The following is a 22,601-nucleotide window of genomic DNA, read 5'->3' on the forward strand; positions in this document are numbered from 1 at the left end:
TGATAATTTCTAGGTCTACATTTTTCTCAAATTGCAGCCCAATGAAGTTAGTTGATAACTAACGTCATCTGTTATATAAAATATTTTTGTAATTAGTCGATTATTGTATTTATTGAAAATAAAAATTTAAGATTTGTATTTAAGATTTTCCTTGAAAAAAACTGATAAAAATAGAATTAAATATTTCTAGGCACTGCATTTGCAAACCAGAAAAGTGTAAAAATATATATTTACTTTCTAATTTGCGTGATAAAATATGTACTTTCGTAAGTCAATTCTTATCCTGAAAAAAAAGGTAAAACCGAGAACTTACCTGGTTCTAATCTATTAAAATATGCTGGATTTTACGTTGTATATCGTTAAGTTCTGAGCTTCTATCAAGTAAAGCTGCTTAAAGAGTTCTGTAGGCGGCTGTTGAAGTCGCACTTATATACCATTCCAAATAGAAACGACAGTTGCGTGGGTTTTCAACACACGTAACATACAACACCAACTTCATTTTCTTATAATTTATTTTTAAAAATCGTAATGTTCCGGTTTTTAAATTCTTATTTAATAATATCTTTACTTATGTCCTAAATATACTTGAAATATAAATAAAATTTATGACAATTTGAAGTTTAATCTGTTTTTAATTTAATTTATTAAACTAAGTTCAAACCAATATACAAACATCAAGAACAAGTTTTACTATTTTGAAGATAAATAGGAAATGTTCCTGTTAATGAAATGTATGCAAATATGGTTTATATCATGTACTATGTTAAACGTGATTGAATTATAGATTTATTTATAATTTTTAATATCGTGGTTTTAGAAACTTGGCTGCAAATTTTACTCAATTGAAGTCACTTAAATGTATAATTTTCAATAAAAGTACTGTTTATGTTATTAGAAAATTAGTTTTTATAATTATTTTCATTAAGCCAATAAATAAAACTTTTAAAAATACATTTCTTTTATGTTACAATACAGCATATCATAGAGATTATCGTGGCTTAAATTATCAAAATATTTATTAGTTTTTCCAATATATAACAAATATATTTTTTCGCAGTGTGAAATACTAAACAAAAGTTAACAACGCCCACGAGGATGCATATGACTAGACAATGTAGAAGTTGCAGAAAAGTATTTAATGTTAATTTAATACGAATTTTTCAAATAATACCACTTTTTAATTGTTAAGGTAAAAGAATTTACGGGGAGTTTAAAAAATTTTTATTTCATAAGCCTTTATCTATTATTGGCTTTGTTTCTTAATATATTGTAGTATATAGTTTGTATGTAGTTTATATTGAATTTCAAAACAGAGTTTAAATTTCTTAATAAAATAAAATTGAACATCAAAATTAATAATTTAAAAACACTCAAATAAATACAGCGTGCTGTAAGCAAGTAACTGTGAACATCTTACAGGTTTATTTTATACATACAGCAGTAATTATTCATAATATGTAGGGTTTATGTATAATTTACCCAATTTCTTTCAAATACTTTTCTTGGAATGTTTCGAAAATTCAAGTATTTTAATAAACTTATAAAATTATTTTATTATATGTTTATTTATTATTTATAAGAAAAAAGTAAGGTAAAATGTCCTTAATTAAGAAAATTAAATTTAAAAAATATATCAAAACATGTAAAAGTTTTTTAAATAGGTTTGAAAATTTAATAAAATAGAATTTTATTTTCTGATATAAAAATGGAAATTGTACCTTTGTTTTGGATTCTTAATCTTAAGTTAATTCGTCTTTTATTAGTTAGAAAGCGAAATTACTAACGAAATATACCAGTAAATTTAATAAAAATTCCACCGTTTTCGTAAAAATTTAAAAATTATAACTTAAATATTTATCTAACGCCATTGTCCGTCTCTACATCTACCTTTTCACAGTTAAAACACTCAAGTGTTGTATAAAATGACGCAAGTACACCTTTACCACACTAAAATATCACAATTATAAAATATTAAAATCGATAAAAATTACGTAGATGAAAATATTAGTCACAAATATCACATTTGAAGTTGTTATTTATATTATTTATCGCGAAAAAATTAAATTCGCTGTTTTTAAAAATGAGATAAAGTAAATTCATTTTTAAGAAAGTTTTAAAATTTAGTAACAATGAAGTTTTTAATGGGCCGACAAAACATTTTTATAAGTAATAGCAATAAAATCATTATTAAAAGCATTTTAAATTCTTTTAGATATTGTTTCATTGCTGTTAATTACCATATATGGTACATAAAATATGTCCTTGGTTGATAACTAACGTTTGTTATATATGGCCATTACGATTACTAAGTACAATTAAATTAACGAAATATAATTATTAATTAACATTATAATTCTAAATCATTTTTTATGACGGTTTAACTTTTGGTTTTCTGAATTAGTGTTTAGAATTAAGAACACTTTTCTTATCAATGAGAAAAATGACAAATAATAAAATAATTGGATAAATATGAAAAAATATCATAAAGGGAGGCTTACTTTTTCTTAGCTAAGGGCAATTTGCTTCTTTTATTTTGTCTCTAAGCATCCCTCTTAAATGTATATTAAATGACACTGCAAATATTAGATAAAGGCTTATAAAATAAAAATTTTAAATATTTCCTGTGAATTCTTTAGTCTTAACAATTAAAAAATGATATTATTTGGAAAAATTTACAAATTGGTATTAAATTAACGTTAAATATTTTTCTGCAACTTCTACATTGTCTAGTCATACGCATCCTCGTAGGCGTTGTTAACTTGTGTTTAGTATTTCACACTGCGGGAAAATATAGTTGTTATATATTGGAAAAAATAATAAATATTTTGGTCATTTAAGCCACGATAATCTCTATGATATGCTGTATTGTAACATAAAAGAAATGTACACTGGAGGGCAAAACTTAAGTTACAAGTGTTGTTTTTTTATTCTTAATTTAAAATGAAATAGAAACTTTATTAAAATAACAAATTTATTCACTCAATAGGGTGTGTGACCACCCCTTACAGCATTATGCTAGATACCTGCTTTTCATACTCTTTACAAGGTTATTGATCAATTCATTAGGAATTAAAGTCCATTCTCTTTCGAGAGCGGTTCTGAGCTCATCAAGGTTTCTGGGTAGGGGACAGAGACTTCCCACCCATCTTCCGAGGGCATCCCAAGCATGCTCTATCGGGTTCAAATCTGGAGACCTGTATGGCCAGTTCTTTCTTTGGATTCCGTCTTGAAGATACTGAGTCACCAAGTTCACTCTGTGGGGACGAGCATTATCGTCCATTGAAACGAAATCCGTACCTTCTGTGTGAGCCATTGGACGAATATAATGCTCAAGGATCTCTTCACGATACCTTTGACCTGTTAAGGAACCTCCAAAGACATGGAGCTTGGTGCACCCAGTGAGAGAGATGCCTGCCCAGACCATCATATCACCTCTGCCAAAGTTGTCTTTTTCTCTTATGTTTGATAGAGTATATCATGTTCCAGCCTCTCTCCAGGTAAAGAATCGTCAAGAATCACTCTGTAGGCTAAAGCAGGATTCATCTGTGAAGAGAACTTTGCTCCAGTTGTGGTCTGTCTAGTCTTGATGTTGATGACTCCAATTCAAGTGCACTTTTTTGTGGAACGGTGAAAATGGAATACACACAACTGGGCGTCTTTCATAAAGACCAACAGCAGCAAGCCTTCTGAATACAGTTCTGACAGAAATTCTTTTTTCTGTGGCTAATTCAAGTTCAGAAGCAAGCATCCTGCATGTTAGTCCTCTATTGAGTTTGGCAGTTACTTTCAAAAACCAGTCATCTTGCAGTGTGGTAACTCTTGGACTCCTTCCACGGGAATTCTGTAGATATCTCCTCTAACTGTAAACTGTTTCCAGAGTCGTGAAACCACCATTATTGAAATTTTTAGGAGCCTTGCTGCATCAGCTTGACTAAGCCCCATTTCCATCCATCCAATAGTACGCCATCTTAAAGAATCATCTAAATGATGCCTAGAAGCCATTAGAATGTTAATGAATATGCCTTAATTAAAAAAAACAGTTTAAATAAAGTTTGATTACAAAAAACAGCAAAGTCAAAGGAGCGTTCTAACCAGCAAACCACTAAAGATTGAATTAAACATACGTAATTTGCATATTGACAAGATATTTTTCTATTTTCTTATTCGTCATGTAAATTTGCATATATGTCTACATTTTCAAAATGTTTTGGTGCTTTATTTAAAAAGTTGTGAGGCAAAAACTACTTGTAACTTAAATTTTGCCCTCCAGTTGTATTTTTAAAAGTTTTATTTATTGGCGTAATGAAAATAATTATAAAAACTAATTTTTTAATAACATAAACACTACTTTTATTGAAAATAATACATTTACGTGACTTCAATTGAGTAAAATTTGCAGCCAAGTTTCTAAAACCACGATATAAAAAATTATAAATAAATCTATAATTCAATCACGTTTAACTTATAGTACATGATATAAACCATATTTGCATACATTTAATTAACACAAGCATTTTCTAATTATCTTCAAACTAGAAAAACTTGTTTTTGATGTTTGTATATTGGTTTGAACTTAGTTTATTAAATTAAATTAAAAACACATTAAAACAGATTAAACTTCAAATTGTCATAAATTTTATTTATATTTCGAGTATATTTAAAACACACGTAAAAATATTATTTAAATAAGAATTTAAAAACCGAAACATTACGATTTTTAAAAATAAATTATGAGAAAATGAAGTTGGTGTTGTATGTTACGTGTGATGAAAACCCACGCAACTGTCGTTTCTATTTGGAATGGTATATAAGTGCGACTTCAACAGGCGTGTACACAAATTTTTAACCAAGCTTTACTTGATAGAAGCTTAGAACTTCACGATATACAACGTAAAATCCAGCATATTTTAATAGATTAGAACCAGGTAAGTTCTCGGTTTTACCTTTTTTTCAGGATAAGAATTGACTTACGAAAGTACATATTTTATCACGGAAATTAGAAAGTAAATATATATTTTTACACTTTTCTGGTTTGCAAATGCAGTGCCTAGAAATATTTAATTCTATTTTTATCAGTTTTTTTCAAGGAAAATCTTAAATACAAATCTTAAATTTTTATTTTCAATAAATACAATAATCGACTAATTACAAAAATATTTTATATAACAGATGACGTTAGTTATCAACTAACTTCATTGGGCTGCAATTTGAGAAAAATGTAGACCTAGAAATTATCACTGTCTTTCCTTAATTTCGAGAACGGAGTTAGATGAAAAACGAAACGAGATATGGAAACATTGGGGGTAAGAGGCCCGGGTAACTAAAAGAACTTCCGATGTTAACAGGAAGTCAGATTATTTCAATTCAAAGTTTTTCCCGAAAGGTGTTAGATAGATGACCGGCAGAACTCTATTGCAGAAGGAAAAGTATGATGTGCAGGGCAAACCACTATTAATTCGTAACTGAGACTATATATTTTAAATGAAATAAACTAGAAATATGATTAAAAACTGAAGAAATAATTTTTGGTCTATTATATAAGGCTTCTTAGCTGACTGTAAGTCAATTAAGAGAATTTAAATATTAATTAGAATTAGAATTTTATATCATGTTTTGTTCACTGTTTATGACTGTTTAACCTGTTATTTTCCGAGTTATTTTTTAAAATTAAGAACATTCTTCTTTCAATTTTTTACACATTTAAAAAAATAGTAAACAATAAAATAATTTAATAAAGTTATTAAAATATTTGCATTACTTAATTTAAGTAGAGTCATTTTTTTGTCTAGGCGAGTGTTATACATTTTAAAACTTGACAACATTATTATACGACGCATTAATGTTGTAGAATTTTGGTAGTCAGCAGTCAAAGTATGGGGAGATAGAAGTGATTTTGAGTCATATCTCTTATAAAATAAATTTAATTGAAATTATACTCTTTATTATCGTTAATAGATTTAGTTAAGAGTAAGTTGAAAAATAGTAACGGTTTTAAAGAAATTTCTTTAAAATATGCCAAGTATCATTTTTTGCCTTTTAATAATAATAATTATTATTATAACATGAAAATTATTTTTAAAGAAAATCTCGTAAGTGATAGCGCTACACATTACTAAAACCTTTGAGGATCTTCGAAAGTGGTGCAAAAAGATTTGCTTGCTTCTACTCTTTTAGAAGGCTGCTGCAAGCTTTCATTCTTTTATTTATTTTATTTTTTTATTTTTTCAATCTTAAATTTAAAATATAAACTACATAAAATTCAATAGTATTTAAAAACTAATAATATATCTGAAAATATAAATCTACTTTAAATATTTAGCATAAAATATAATAAAGACAATCTCTCATAATTTTAATCAATCACTAAAAGTGCAGGAATCTGATAAAATAACGATATCTCAGTTAAGAAATGCATATGCAAATAAATTATTTTTTCAAGATTAAATATTTGTTATTTTTTTAGATGATCTGAAATTGTAATTTCTTTGTAAGGTAATAGAACAGATCAATTGTCACCTGATAAAATATATTACATAAATCAACGAACGAAATGGAAACTTCAATAAATTTGGCATTTATGCTAGTGTTATTTATGTTTGCTATTGTTTTCTCTCCAATTAATTCTATGGACGTTCCGAATGTTAGACGTAAAGATCCATATACAGAGCTTTCACAGTCCTACGATAATAAATATCGTAGGACTGTGTTAATGTATTAACTGTATTAACTGTATGTAACTGTATTAACTGTATGTAACTGTATTATTGTCGTAAGTGTTAATAATACGATTAACTTTTTGTAGTTCGTTTCATGTTTTACTCATAAATATTCATTTTAATATTTTTATTATGCTTACAATAATCTACATGAGATTTAATGAAAATGTATTCATTTTTCACGATTCTCATTTTTTTTTTTATTAGAACTGACTCGCCCTGGCAAAACAAATCTTCGATATCTCTTAATTGAAGATGACATGGAAGTTGTGAGTTTTCGAACATCGGCAAAAGTTTTTTTTTATAATGAATTTTCCAAACAATAACTTGTTATTATTTAATGTTTAGATTCTAGAGTTCGGTAAAAACTGTGCTCAACAAATACAATTTTGCCAAACCTCAGAGGAGTGTCGCGAGTTCATTTGTGATATCCGAATGACAAATAAAACGGTATTTGTAATTCATTCGTATTTCTGAACATTGTCTTAATTATTACTTATTTCATAATTTAATATTCTTATTAATAGCTGTACGACAAATTTCTGAATTGTTACAGTTCAGCTTTAGATGCCTACAGTTGGGGCAATCCAAGTAATTTTCCCATTATCTAAGTAAGTACTACGGCAACTAGGCGATTCAATTTATTTATATAAAATTTATTAAATCAATTATGGTATAATAACTAAAGCATTTAAAGATGGTTGAATTATTTCAAGTAACAATACATGCAGTTTCATTTAATACTATGATGTGACACTTAAAATTTAAATGTGCGACAGAAACATACAAGAACAATATATAATTTTTGATTTACTTGAAAATTTGAAGTATTCCTGATATCTAATTCAATATATTATGAATGTTAATGTACGGATAGAAAGATATAATGACTGATATGATTTTTATCCACATGACTTTTGAGTTAATTATAAAAAATACTGTTAAAATATAAAATAGCTGATATGTTAATTTAGAAACACCAAGTTTATACACTTTATAAATGTTAAATTTTTAGTTATATAACGGTTGCCAAATTATATTATTTGCGTATGTTTACTAAGTTTTTCAAATAGCAGAATATTTTCCTCGTTTATTTGACATATTCATTTAAACATTAAGGAAAAAGTACTGTACATTAAATTAATATTAGAATGAAAGAACTAAAAATCTTTTCCGAAATTCTCTCTTCAAGTTTATATTTAAATCAAACAAATACTATCAGAAATGATATAAAATGTTATTATATAAATTAAAATGAAATGATAGATTTACGTACAAAAGGTAAATTAGTTTATAATAAAGATCAATGGAATTTATATTTAATTGATTTTTTTTCCTTTGTCAGAAATGTTTGGACTCTGCAGATAAATGTGAAATGGAAGAAATGAAAGGTTTTTCTCATCGTTGACAATTTTTCGAAACATTAAGTAAAACTAATCTTTATAATTCTTATTTGATGTATAACAAATTGGCATAATTATATCGGTATATAAATTTATATTTTAAATTCTGTGTTAATTCAAATTGTAAGATTTTATTCAAGTTTCTGATGATTCATAATTTGCTTAAATAAAGTATTTTAATAACTTGACTTTTATTTAATTTGTTTAATCAAAATGTAAAGTGGATATCACATGCAAAGAGATATAATAAAGAGATATATAGTGGATAACACTAAAAATTTGATTATTTTCAGTTATATTTAATTAAAACGCAAAGTATTAAAATATTAAATAGTATACGATGTTATCGTCTTATAAATTATCTCCTTCTTTAGCTTATTTCTACTGCAATATGTTCACACGCAACGCTGTAAACTTTGTAATTACAAAACCTCTTCTTTTATATTTGTTAGAATTAACGCGAAAAAAGTTATTTTAATTAATTAATGCTTCTATTCCTTTAAATATTTTATTAATATTATTCTATTGTGGTGGCTTGGGATTGTTAAACTCGAGATATAAAAGTTTTAGGTAGGGATCCTGCTACCAGGTGTGTACTGTCAGACACACTTTCAATTTAGACCAGAGGTCACCAAACCTTTTTGATCATCGACCTCCTACAACTTTTCGAAACCTCACATCGATCCCCACCAACAAGTTTGTGTTACAAGCAAAAGCTCTTACTATTTTAATACATTTCTTTTAATTTTACATATTTTACATTTATTGTTTAAATGTTAATAATAATTTTTGTAACTGACAATCAGTGAGACAGGTGAGCTTGATGATCCTTAGCAAGATTAGCAATATTTGGTTCAAAATTTGTACGTTTTAGTCTTAAATCGCCTGGAAGTTCCACATTCAATTTATTTCTCTGTTTGTTTAAGATGAAATTATCATGGCTGAAACGAGCTTCAATTATACACGAATTTGAAAATGTCAGAAAGAAAAGATTTACCATATCACAAAGTTTTGTGTACTTTTGTGTTATATTTGTATTCGTCCAGAAATTGATCAAATTTAAATTTTTAAAAAGGAAGATTTATTACTAAAACAAAACTTTATACTTAAATTTTTTAAGTTTAAAATTAATATTTAAGACAGTCTGTCAATAACAATACACTGTATATATACAGGACCTAGTTTGGCACAAGGCAGGCAAGGCACTTGCCCAGGGCCCGTAATAGGTTCTAAACGTGCCATTGTTTTATTAGTTTTACGAATTACTATATTGTTTGTGCCATATTCAAGGGTTAATAATTAAGAATGGCATTACCTATTGCTCCGACATCTAACATCACTGAGAATTAGATAATGTTTGTATATGCACATTAAATCTGTTCCGTGAAGTTCAGTATAAAGCAGTGTTCGTTGAGAAAAATATAATGTTTATTGCTACATAATTGTATTGAAGCCCCAAAAAATACAATGTTAGTAAGATATTCAAATATAAAAATAAAAATGCACATTACAACTAAATTAACATTTTTGTAGAACGAATGATGCTGTTATGTAGTTTTTCATAATTGGGTTATGCGATCGGATGGCTACAGTGAAACTTCGGCATCATTCCGTAGGTAAGTTTTGTGTCAGGGCTAGTGTTGTTACTCGTCCAGTTTTTACCCGGACTGTCCGGTTTTTAATTCATTATTTTAGTTAACTATTAATTTTGTCCGGGATTTCGTAAAAATTGTGAAATGATGATGAAACAAAGCACTAGCAAAAATTTTTATAAATTTACTTTATTTTAACAGCGAAAGACGTCACACTCTCAGCGAAACTTACTCCGCCATCTTACGCCGACGTATGCGCAACCAGTGTGTTTTTTTTTTTTTTTGTTTCTCAGCTCTTTAAAGCTAAGTTATTTCGTTTCTTAATTTAAGTTGCTCCTACACAAGTCCCTAACTGCTTTAGAACCGACGTTCACATTATTCTTCTCATGGTAAAATAACATTGCGCATGCGTCAGGGGCTTTTATTGACCTGCCGTCCGAGTCAGCAATTTTGAAAAGGTGGCAACACTAGTCAGGGCCCTGAGTTTGACTAGGTGGATTGGATATATTATAACCTATTTTCGTAATTATACTTTTTCTTTCTTTGAAGTACGTTTTGTATTTTTCTATTTAACATATATTATAAGTAAGTAATTTTAATATTTGTGTGTCCTGTGAAAACTGATATAACTCGATTTATATCACATTTACGTTTATTGTTGCACTTTAGTCAGTTTTTAAAGGGCTACATTTCTGTGTTTATAACTTTTTGATATTACTAATAGTTTCTGAGATATTATGATACAAGTTGACCATAAAAAATGAGTAATTACAAGCATGCATATGGTCATCAAAAAAGATTAAAAACGAAAGTAAAAGACGAAGAAAACAAAAAGCATTGTAACGCTTTAATGCCATTTTTATTTCAAAAAAAACACAAAATCGAAAAACGGACAGTAAAATTGAGGAACAGAAAAATCTCAAACAACAAAATGAATAATAAACACACCTGATTTATATTCGCTGAGCTTATTGTTTTATTCCGAACGTTTTCAGCCTACTATAATACGCCATCTTCAGGCTTTACATTTTTTGTTCGAAATGTTCAAAAACACAAACATAGTTTACAAACGAGCACCCAATATTTATAGACTATTAAGAAATGATAAAGACAAAATTGGAATGGAGGAACAAGCGGGTGTATACAGTATACCGTATGAGAACCAACAATTAGAAATTGATAAAGAATATATAGGAGTGACAAGAAAAAGCCTCAAAGTACGGGTAAAGGAACATAAATACAACAAAATGAAGACGATGCCGTTAAAGAACATTGAAAATGTTTTGAAAAGAAAATAACGATTACAGCGAGCAATTATTATGTGAAACATATGAATCATTTTCAAACGATATTGTGAATGGTCAGAAGTTTTAACACTGGAGATGAAAAATATTTACATTAGAAACAAACCTCATCAGAATATTGAATTTATACATGAGGCAAAAAAAATTTCAAGTACAAGGCAAAACCATTACAAGGACCTTGCATAAAACAGCATTTATGAAAGAAAAGGGTAATGAAGAAATTGTTGATAGAGAATGGCTTATTTACAGCAGAAAAAATAAGTCTGTATATTGCTATGTATGCAAATTGTTTTCTAACAAAAATACACAATTTTCACAAAAGCAGGGTTTTGACAATTGGAAAAACATACATGATAGGTTAAAAGATCATGAAAATTCGATCGACCATAGAACTTGTATAGGTACATTTATTGCTAAATCAAATTTGAAGGGTCGAATTGATGTAGGAATCAACAACCAATGAAATGCGGAAAACTGTATTGGAGAGAAGTATTAAAAAGGTTCGTCTCAACAATACTGTTTTGTCTAAAAATGGCTTGGCATTTTATGGCTCAACCAATAAATTATTTGAGTCTAATAATGAAAACTATTTAAGTGCACTACAGTACCTTAGTGAGTTTGATCCTTTCTTAGCAAGCCATTTGAAAAAAAATATAAAAACCTCGGTTCTGGGCACGTCAATTATTTGTTCCCAATAATCTGTGATGAATTTGTTAAAATTATGGCGAAGAAATTAAGGAGCACTATTTTAGATGAAGTAAAAGAAGCAAAATATTATTCTTTAATATTAGATTCAACGCCTAATGTAAGTCACGTTGATCAGATGACAATAATAGTTAGATATGTTTTGGCAAATGGTAGCCCTGTTGAGCGATTTTTAAATTTTATTTTTATTTTTTTGCATACTGCTGACTGTTTAGAGGAATCGGTTGTAAGTTACTGTATTTGGATAGTTTAAAAGTCAATATAAAAAATTGCAGAGGCCAAAGCTATGACAACGGTCGAATTTAGCTGGCAAATACAATGGACTTCAAGCAAAAATAAAAAGTTACAGTGAAAGCGCTCATTATGTTCCATGCAGCAGTCATTTTTTAAATCTTGTAGGTAATTTTGCTGCAGATTGCTGTCCATTAGCAGTACTATTCAAAATATTTACACTTTTTTTGCTGCGTCGACATACCGATGGAATTTAGTAAAAAATCTTTTTCAAAAGAACAATAAACCGCTTACTATTACACCTATTAGTGACACTAGATGGTCAGCAAAAGCGGATGCTATTACAGTCATTATCAATGGATTCAATGAAATTAAATCAGCATTTCAAAAATTAGAAGACGACGTGTCTCAAAAAAGATTAATACAAATAGAAGCAAGAGGTTTATATGATAATATAAAAAGTTTTTAATTTTGCTTAATGACTGTGTTGTGGAACAAAATATTAAACAAGATTAATGCAACAAATCGTTGTAAGAAATAACTGGTAATTTAAATGTAGCTTGCACTTTATATGAAAGTCTTATAGGATTTGTTCTTGAATTAAGAAACCATTTTGATTCTATTTAAGAACAAGCTAAAGAATTATGTGGCAATTTTACAGATGCAATTTATTCTAATGATTTTCAGAGAAGCAGTAAACGAAAACGCCAATTTAATGATAATTGTGACGATGATATTCAATTTTGTGCCAAGGATAATTTCAAAATAAATACTTTTTATGTAATATGTGATTCCTTAGTCAACGAGTTGATTAGAAGAAAAACAGCATATGCATCTATTAACATTTTTAATTTTTTATTTACTGAAACAGACGCACATAGTGCAGATTCTTTCGAGATAATAAATAACATGTATAAAACAGATATTACATTCATGAGATTTGTAACGAATGGCTTCAGTTTAACGCTATTTTAAAAGACAACCACATAGAAAAGAATCCCCAAGAAATGTTATATTTTATTATAAATAATAATATAATATCAACCTTTTCCAATATGCAAATTCTTCTAAGAATATATCTTACGAAGCCGATAAGCTAGTGGTGAAAGATCTTTATCTACATTGAAAAGAATTAAAAATTATTTGAGAAATTCGATAAAAGAAGATAAATTATCTGCACTATCGATACTAAATATCGAATCCGACTTAGCACAAAAATTAGATTATGATTCTTTGATTAATATTTTTGCAGAATCGAAAATCAGAAAAAGAATTATATCATTTTTTTAAAAATTCTTTGATTGATATTTTGACAAAATAGAAAATCAGAAAGAATTGTATGATTTATTTTTTCTATTTTTTTATGCATGAATCGTTATTTTTTGTATTAATATATTGATTATTCTATGTTTGTAATTGTTTTGAAATAAAAATGCTTTAATTTTAAATATTACAATTTTATTTATATTTGTAGTAATACAAAATTTCTAAAGGGGCCCGCGAAGGTCTAAATTAGGGCCTGTGGACAGGTGTCTTTTCAGGAAAAGGATCGACAGGTCGACAGTTTAACAAACAAAATATTTATTGATTAACTAAGGTTAACATACAAAATTCTGTTACAAGTCTACCTGACTAAACGCTACTCGATTAAATGCGATTAAATGCGGTTAAATGTTACTAGGAAGAGAGAGAGTTCACAAAGTTCTAACAAATACCTCTGTGTGTGAGATTGGAGAGTATAAGTGGAGTATGGCGGTCGTATGTCTTCTCCGACGGGATTCCATTCCTGGACATGGAGATCGACGACACAAGTACAGAAATAACTTCCTTGGGTTGATCCTCACTAAGCTTCCGGTAGCGCGAGCTTTTATAGTGTTAGTGTGGGAAAGCGGTCAGTTGTTGACGATGAAATGCAGTTCTTGACAGCTAAGTGTCAACTTTCCCACCTAACTGTTGATAGTTGAAAGAGACCTCTGCTCTGATACTCTGCGAGGAGTTTTTTTTTCTACGGGGAATGTTTACAATAATTTCGAACAACAAAAAAGGAAAGTTTCCTTTCATTTACAAAATTCCCGCTAAACTCCGCGGTCTCACGCATGTCTAGACAATGTAGAAGTTGCAGAAAAGTATTTAACGTTAATTTATTACTAATTTATAAATTTTTCTAAATAATATTACATTTTAATTGTTCAGGCAAAAGAATTTACTGGAAACATTCAAAATTTTTATTTTATAAGCATTTATCTATTATTTGCAGTGTCATTTAATATACAAGTATTCCTAAGAGGGATGCTTAGAGACAAAATAAAAGAAGCAAATTGCCCTTAGCTAAGAAAAAGTAAACCTCTCTCTATGATATTTTTCATATACATCCTTCAATTCGATATTTTAATTCGAATTATTTTAATAAATTTATCTAATTATTTCATTATTTATCATTTTTCTCATTGATAAGAAGTGTTCCTAATTCTAAACACTAATTCAGAAAATCGAAAGTTAAACCGTCATAAAAAATGATTTAGAATTTTAATGTTAATTAATAATTATATTTCGTTAATTTAATTGTACTTAGTAATCTTAATGGCCTTATATAACAAACGTTATTTATCAACCAACGGCATTTGTTATATAACATTTATGGTAATTAACAGCAATAAAACAATATCTAATAGCATTTAACCCTAAAGTAACTCATTAAACTTCAAAAATTCTGGGTATTAAAATAGTGGCATCTTTAATGATTTGAAAGTGTTTTTCTTTTTACCGCCCCAATAAAACATATTTCTAATTTACTAAATTATTCTATGTAAAGTTCTATAAGGTCGTCTTGTCTAAAAGGGACATTTTAGCCTTTTTACTAAAAAGTAAAATTAAAAATTAATGATCAAGAAAGAAATTTTTTAGTTTACCCTTTCATCCCACTCCTAAATTATAAGACTAATTATTATGCTATCTTTGCACAGTCAAAATACCGCGGCTGTTTATTACACAATCAGCAGAACCCATCTTTAATTATTTCAAAAGAATATGTTTTTTATAAACCAACCGAAAATTTTAGACGAGTTACGTAATCATTGATTAATCTTTCTTTGTTATTGAATTGTTTTCTACTTAACATTAATACTACTATTGAACTGTTTAATAGAAACTTTAATTAGCTACAGTGAATAGAATCAAGATTAACTTAATGATAAAATTAGAGATAATTTTATTTCTTTAATAATAATAATTAAATTTGAACTTTTACAATAAGGCTTATCCCTTATTAAATAAAGATTATTCAATCTTTGATAATTTTCTTAAAGAACCAGCTATCAAATTAGGCGTCTAGCTTTTCACTTCAATAAAATAATTTGTAATTACTTTGCCACGTAAAAGTTTTTAATTTATAGCTCATAATTTTTCGGAAACTTTAAGTTTTCTAGTTAATTATTCAACTCTGATACAAAAGGTACGACATCCTTCTTTTCTAATACTAAATTATCCTCACAGTTAAATATTTTTTAATTTCAAATCATTACTAGAAAATAAATTTCTTCTTAATAATTGACTTAAATAAAATAAACAAGATTCTGGCAGGATCCTTTTAATGTAAATAAAAGCTTTAATAAGGCTTGATCTTGCTTCCAGGGGCATCTTTCGATACCACTACTACGTTACGACTTTTCTCTCATTAAAGAGAGTGTGACGGGCGATATGTGCATATTGTAGAGCTAATTCAATTTAACAAATTATTATAAAAATACTTTCAAATCCTCCTTCATTTGCTTTTAAGAAACAAAATCCGTAAATATATTTTTATATTGTAGTCCATCCTTTACTTAGATATAAGCTGAACCTTGATCTGATATTAAAAATAAAATTACCCTAATTATAATTAAAAAATATTATTATTACAACGATATATAAACTACTAGTCTAAGTAAGATATGTCGTGTAATGTCGATTATAGAACAGATTCCTCTGATATGATTAGAATACCGCCAAAATTTTTAAGTCATCTAATACTACCTAAACTCTGTATTCTTTTATAACAGGGTATCTAATCTTGGTTTCTTGAAAAATTTCTAAAGATTTGTTTATAAAAAGTATTAGGAAAATAAATTTTCCCTTCAATTTTCCAATCTTCTTTGAAATTAACATACTTTTCTTCTAAAACCTAATCTCACTTGACTTTATAGTATAACCGCTGCCGCTGGCACTATTTTTGCTAAGTCTGAAAGAATAACTAAGTCTTAAAGCTAAGAAATTAATATTAGAACCGAAAGATTACTTTTTAAAATACCAATATAAATTTATTTTCCTAAAGAGAGATTTTCAGCCAAAATTAAACCTCAGCCGGGGCTTCTCCTGTTGAGAGGAGACTAAAAGACTTCTTAACAGAGCCATAAAAAATGCGCCAGAATGAACTCGAAAACAAAGATTTATAAACCTAACTCACGCAGAACAGTTCTTTTCCATCCTCTGGATGATGTATATATACTCCAGATAGGAATTTTATTATGAAAAACGGGATAGTCCCCCCGGGGGGACGAGGAAGCACCGCGACCGAAAATATTTCCCCCTATCCTCTAAGAAAAGAAAATAAAAATAATTAGGGCTTATTAATTAGGGTGACCCTTCGAACAAGCAATCAATATTTAATAATGAAGAGTGAGTTGCGATCATGACTCTCTAAAAAAAGAAATTTTACAAAGAATAGTTATAATAATATAAATAATGAATGTGACTATTCATTATATGGAGTAGAGACGAAGAAAAGTTAAAAAAAAATTATAAAGTATAGGAAGATAAGATATAATACTGATATGATATGGGGTTAAAACAGGTGTGGACTATAGGAAGATAAAATATAATACTGATATGATATGGGGTTAAAACAGGTGTGGACTATAGGAAGATAAAATATAATACTGATATGATATAGGGTTAAAACAGGTGTGGAATATAGGAAGATAAAACATAATACTAATATATGGGGGAGCTCACCTCCCGATAGTAAGGTTGAAGTAGGAGGTATGTATATAACTTATTCATTAACAAGAGTGTTACACGCTGGAATTTGGCTTCAGAGAAGCTTTTTTCATTGTTAATGGGATGCTTGAGTAAAGGGAAGTCTTGATGAGATTTATTATGTTTTATCTCCTATTTTAAAGGTTAGCTAAAGTAACCTGTTGGGTTTCATACCTCAAAAATGTAAATTTCCTTAAATTGTCTTCTCCTTTCATTTTGTTTGGCTCGGGTGTAATTTGCAGGGAGTGTGATGGCCTTCAGAGCGTCTTCTTGGTTTGTGGCCTGGGTTGGTTGGAGTTAATTTACTTTCATTTCTTCCCAGCAGATTTTTTTTTCTTTTTTTTTTTTTTTGGTGGACTGATGAGGAGAAATGAAAGTAGAATTAAGTATTTTTTTGCTAAGCCTTTGGCTTCACATTTAATTTTGGTGGGTTTATTGTTTTCTTTTTTTCTTGGGGCTTTTGAGTTTTATTTTATTGTTATGTTAGCTTTGCTTATTAAATTGGGGGCAGCTCTTTTTCATAGATGATTTCCTTCTGTTGTTAAGGGGTTGAGATGATATTCATGTGCTGTTTTGTTGACTCGGCAGAGGTTGGCTTTTTTATTTTTGGTTAGTGAATATAATTGTTTTCGGTTTGTTATTACTTGTTCTGTTTTAATTGGTTCTTTTGGGGGGTTTAGTGAAATTTCTTTGAGGAGGATATTAGCTTATTCGTCGATTATGCATGTGGGGTGAATATTGAGTGGGATGGTTTGTCTTTTTCTTTGGGTGTTAAATATTATTTTGTTTATTCTTTTAGAGTGGCTTTGGTGGCTCTTTTTTGAGGGGAAGGGTGGTTCGTTTGGGACAATTGATGTCTTCTTTATTTGTAGTTAGGTTCTCTGCATTTATGTTATTGTTGAGTATGTGAGGATCTTCGAAAGTCGTGCAAGAGGATTTGCTTGCTTCTACTGTTTTAGAAAAGCTGCAAGCTGTCATTCCTGTATTTTATTTAATTTTTTTTATTTTTTCAATCTTAAAATTAAAATATAAACTACATAAAATTCAATAGTATTTAAAAACTAATAATATATCTGAAAATATATATCTTGTTTAAATATTTAGCATAAAAATATAATACAGTGGTGCCTCATATAACGTACTGTACTTAATCCGTTCCAGGTGCACGTCTGTTAAGTGAAACGTACGTTATACGAAACGCATTTTCCCATAGAAATACATGTTAAAACATCTAATTCGTTCCGCAGCATAAAATAACCGTACTGTATTATAAAGAAATGAACATGGGGTGCGTTCTTTTATTCTTCCGCGTAACTCTGTGCAAGCGACATCCGTTTAAAAATTCCTGCGGAACGCGTTCCTAAATTCCGGTGGGAGTGCACGCCGTCGAACGGCAAAAACGGTCGCTTGTAGCAGTAGTTTACGGTGGAAAGCAACATGGCGTCTTCCATGGCTCAGATAGTTTCGTTTCCGGGCCCATTATGTGGTTTTATGAATGAAAATTTAGAAATTGTGAAAGCGCGAGTTAGTGCACGCGGTGATGTAAGTGTCTTTACGAATTTTTTTCGAGGCTATTTTGAATGCTCATTCAACAAATAATCCATTTTATGGTTAAATTGGGACCCTTCTTTTGCCTTTTAAAGCTCATAGTTTAGAATTATAGATTCCTCCATCACGATACTATCGATAGTGCGGGCGCCACCATCCTTCTTTCTTTCACCGTGGTTCCTAAATGCCTACAAACAGCAGCGCACTCCCGTACTAGCGGAGACGCAGAGCGACCGCTATTAAAGAACGAATATAGAGCACCCATGGAGCAGTCACCAATTATGCCAGAAAGTCCGTTGTTCGCAGCCAGTCCATTGCTCGAGTCATGTAACGCCGTCCGTTACAGAAAGTCCGTTGTTCGCAGCGTCCGTTATTCGAGGCGTACGTTATACGAGGTACCACTGTAAAAACAATCTCTCATAATTTTAATCAATCACTAAAATTACGGAAACCTGATAAAATAACGATATCTCAGTTAAGAAATGCATATGCAAATAAATTACTTTTTAAAAATTAAATACTTGTTATTTTTTTAGGTGATCTGAAATTGTAATTTTCTTGGTAAGGTAATAGAACAGATCAATTGTCACCTGACAAAATATATTACATAAATCAACGAACGAAATGGAAACTTCAATAAATTTGGCATTTATGCTAGTGTTATTTATGTTTGCTATTGTTTTTTCTCCAATTAATTCTACGGACGATCCGAATGTTAGACCTAAAGATCCATATACACATCTTTCAAAAGCCTTCGGTACTTACTGTGGTGAGTGTTAATAATTAACTTTTTGTAGTTCGTTTCATGTTTTACTCATAAATATTCCTTTAACATTCTTATTATGCTTACGACAATCTACATAAGATTTAATGAAAATATATTCATTTTTCACGATTCTCATTTTTTTTTTTGTTTTTTATTAGTAATGACTTGCAACGAAAAAAGGAACCTTCGATATTGCTTCATTGAAAATAACTTGAAGGTTGTAAGCTTTCGAACATCGACAAAAGTTTTATTTTATGATGAATTTTCCAAACAATAACTTGTTATTATTTAATGTCTAGATTCTAGAGTTCAGTAAAAACTGTATTCAACAAATACAATTTTGTCATACCTCACAGCAGTGTCACGAGTTCGCTTGTGATATCCGACTAACAAATGGAACGGTATTCGTAATTCATTGGTATTTCAGAACATTGTCTTAATTATTACTTATTTCATAATTTAATATTTTTATTAATAGCTGTACGAGAAATTTCTGAAATGTTACAGTTCAGCTTTATATACCTACAGTTGGGACAATCCAAATACTTATCCCATTATCGAAGTAAGTACTACGGTAACTAGGCGATTCAATTTATTTATATAAAATTTATTAAATCAATTATGGTATAATAACTAAAGCATTTAAAGCTGGTTGAATTACTTCAAGTAACAATACATGCAGTTTCATTTAATACTATGATGGGGCACTTAACATTTAAATGTGCGACAGAAACATACAGAAACAATATATGTTTTCGGTTGTACTTGAAAATTTGAAGTATTCTTGATATCTAATTTATTATATTATGAATAATGTATGAATAAAAAGATATAATGACTAATATGATTTTTATCCACATGACTTTTGAGGAAATTATAAAAAATATTATTAAAATATAAAATAGCTGATATGTTAATTTAGAAACACCAAGTTTATACACTTTATAAAAGTTAAATTTTTAGTTATATAACGGTTGCCAAATTATATTATTTGTGTATGTTTACTAAATTTTTCAAATAGCAGAATATTTTCCTCGTTTATTCGACGTATTCATTTAAACATTAAGGAAAAAGTACTGTACATTAAATTAATATTAGAATAAAAGAACTAAAAATCTTTTCCGAAATTCTCTCTTCAAGTTTATATTTAAATCAAACTAATACTATCAGAAATTATATAAAATATTATTATATAAATTCAAATGAAATGATAATTTACCTTTTGTGCGTAAATCTAAATTAGTTTATAATAAAGATCGATAGAATTTATATATAATTGATTTTTTTTCTCTTGTCAGAAATGTTTGAACTATGCAGATAAATGTGAAATGGAAGAAATTAAAGGTTTTTATCATCGTTGACAATATTTCGAAACATTAAGTAAAACTGATCTTTATAATTCTTATTTGATGTATAACAAATTGATATAATTATATCGGTATATAAATTTATATTTTAAATTCTGAGTTAATTCAAATTGTAAAATTTTATTCAAGTTTTTGATGATTCATAATTTGCTTAAATAAAGTATTTTAATAACTTGACTTTTATTTAATTTGTTTAGTCAAAATGTAAAGTAGATATCACATGCAAAGAGTTTAACACATATGTGGGGTCACCGGGAGGTAGACGGAGTCGTACCTCCTTTTTCTCCGTTAACAGGTCGGTAAAACCTGCCCACTGTCAAGGATGGCATTTTCCGGTCTGGAATTTAATGGGTTACTTATTGTTGGGTCGGTCGAGTGGAAGAATTTAGTGGATTCCTCGATAAGGCCATAGCGATACTCGAATAAAGAACACCATTGTAACAAATAAACAAGATTTATTATGGACAGACATAAACAGATACAAAATTGTCAGCGCTCTCTATTGTTCAGCGCGAGCCTACTGCGGGGGGGGGGGATCGCCGAGAGAAAGTTTACAAAAAGTTGGTCGTCATACCTCGTCCTGGCTATTATTTCTTTCGTCGGATATCGTCGGGTATCGTCGTGTTTGAGAGGATCGTCGGAGGAGTCGGCGGAGCTTCTCTCGAGGTGGGCACTTACAACAAAATTGATCAGACGACCCCGTTAATTTCTCATCGTCTCCCTTTTATACCTTCAGTCACATGGATGGTTATCGCCAATAGCGATTATCGATGATTAAGATTTTGTGACTCAGGTTTAAATCCACTGAGAAAGAAAAACGAACTTCGGCGGAGGAAGGATGAACGTCCGTTTTGGTTGATTTAAAGTTTAATATAGATTTCCATCGAGGGTGGTTGGTAGAGGGGCTGTTGGTCCCGATATTAGGGGGGTTCTCGGTCCGGCCCCTCACGCATACAAGAAATATTTATATGTAATTATTAATTTCTTTCAATTAAAAAAAATATTATTTTTAAATTTTCGTCAATAAGAAATGATTTTATTAAAAATTTCATAATTTTCGGATATATTTAATTAAAACGCAAAGTGTTAAAATATTAAACAGTACACGATGTGTTTGTCTTATAAATTATCTCCTTCTTTAGCTTATTTCTACTGCAATATGTTCACACGCAATGCTGTGAACTTTGTAATTACAGAACATCTTCCTTTATATTTGTTAGAATTAACGCGACAAAAGCTATTTTAATTAATTAATGCTTCTATTCCTTTAAATATTTTATTAGAATTAATCTATTGTGGTGGCTTGGGGTTGTTAAACTCGAGATATGAAAGTTTTAGGTAGGGATCTAAATCGAAGGTGTGTACTGTTAGACACACCTTCGATTTAGACCAGGGGTCACCAAACATTTTTGATCGTCGACCCCTTACAAATTTTCCAAACCTCACGTCGATCCCCACCAACAAGTTTGTGTTACAAGCAAAAGCTCTTACTATTTTAATACATTGCTTTTAATTTTACATATTTTGCATTTATTGTTAAAATGTTAATAATAATTTTTTTAACTGACAATCAGTGAGACAGGTGAGCTTGATGATCCTTAGCAAGATTAGCAATATTTGGTTCAAAATTTGTACGTTTTAGTCTTAAATCGCCTGGAAGTTCGACATTTAACTTATTTCTCTGTTTGATTAAGATGAAATTATCATGGCTGAAACCAGCTTCAACCATATACGAATTTGGAAATACGAGAAAGAAAAGATTTACCATAACATAAAGTTTTGTGTACTTTTGTGTTATATTTGTATTCATCCTGAAATTGCTCAAATTTAAATTTTTAAAAAGGAAAATTTATTACAAAAACAAAATATTATATTAAAATTAAGTTTAAAATTAATATTCAAAATGGTCTGTCAATAACAATACACTGTATATATATATACGAAGTCTATCCTCGG

The 22,601-nt window shown here is 29.2% G+C and overlaps 1 long non-coding RNA gene across 1 annotated transcript in view; it reads left to right on the forward strand.

The window, feature by feature from the left end:
- LOC136989865 (uncharacterized) overlaps positions 1–19,834 on the forward strand; it is a 255,026-nt gene extending 235,192 nt beyond the window's left edge. The window contains exons 2-3 of the long non-coding RNA XR_010882969.1: positions 7,065–7,166; positions 19,757–19,834. This is a non-coding gene — a long non-coding RNA (uncharacterized lncRNA). The remainder of the gene's footprint in view (positions 1–7,064; positions 7,167–19,756) is intronic.
- Positions 19,835–22,601: the final 2,767 nt, after the last annotated feature.

This window comes from Centruroides vittatus, unplaced genomic scaffold, assembly GCF_030686945.1.
Source record: "Centruroides vittatus isolate TY-2023 unplaced genomic scaffold, ASM3068694v2 scaffold_769, whole genome shotgun sequence".
Lineage (NCBI taxonomy): Eukaryota > Metazoa > Arthropoda > Arachnida > Scorpiones > Buthidae > Centruroides > Centruroides vittatus.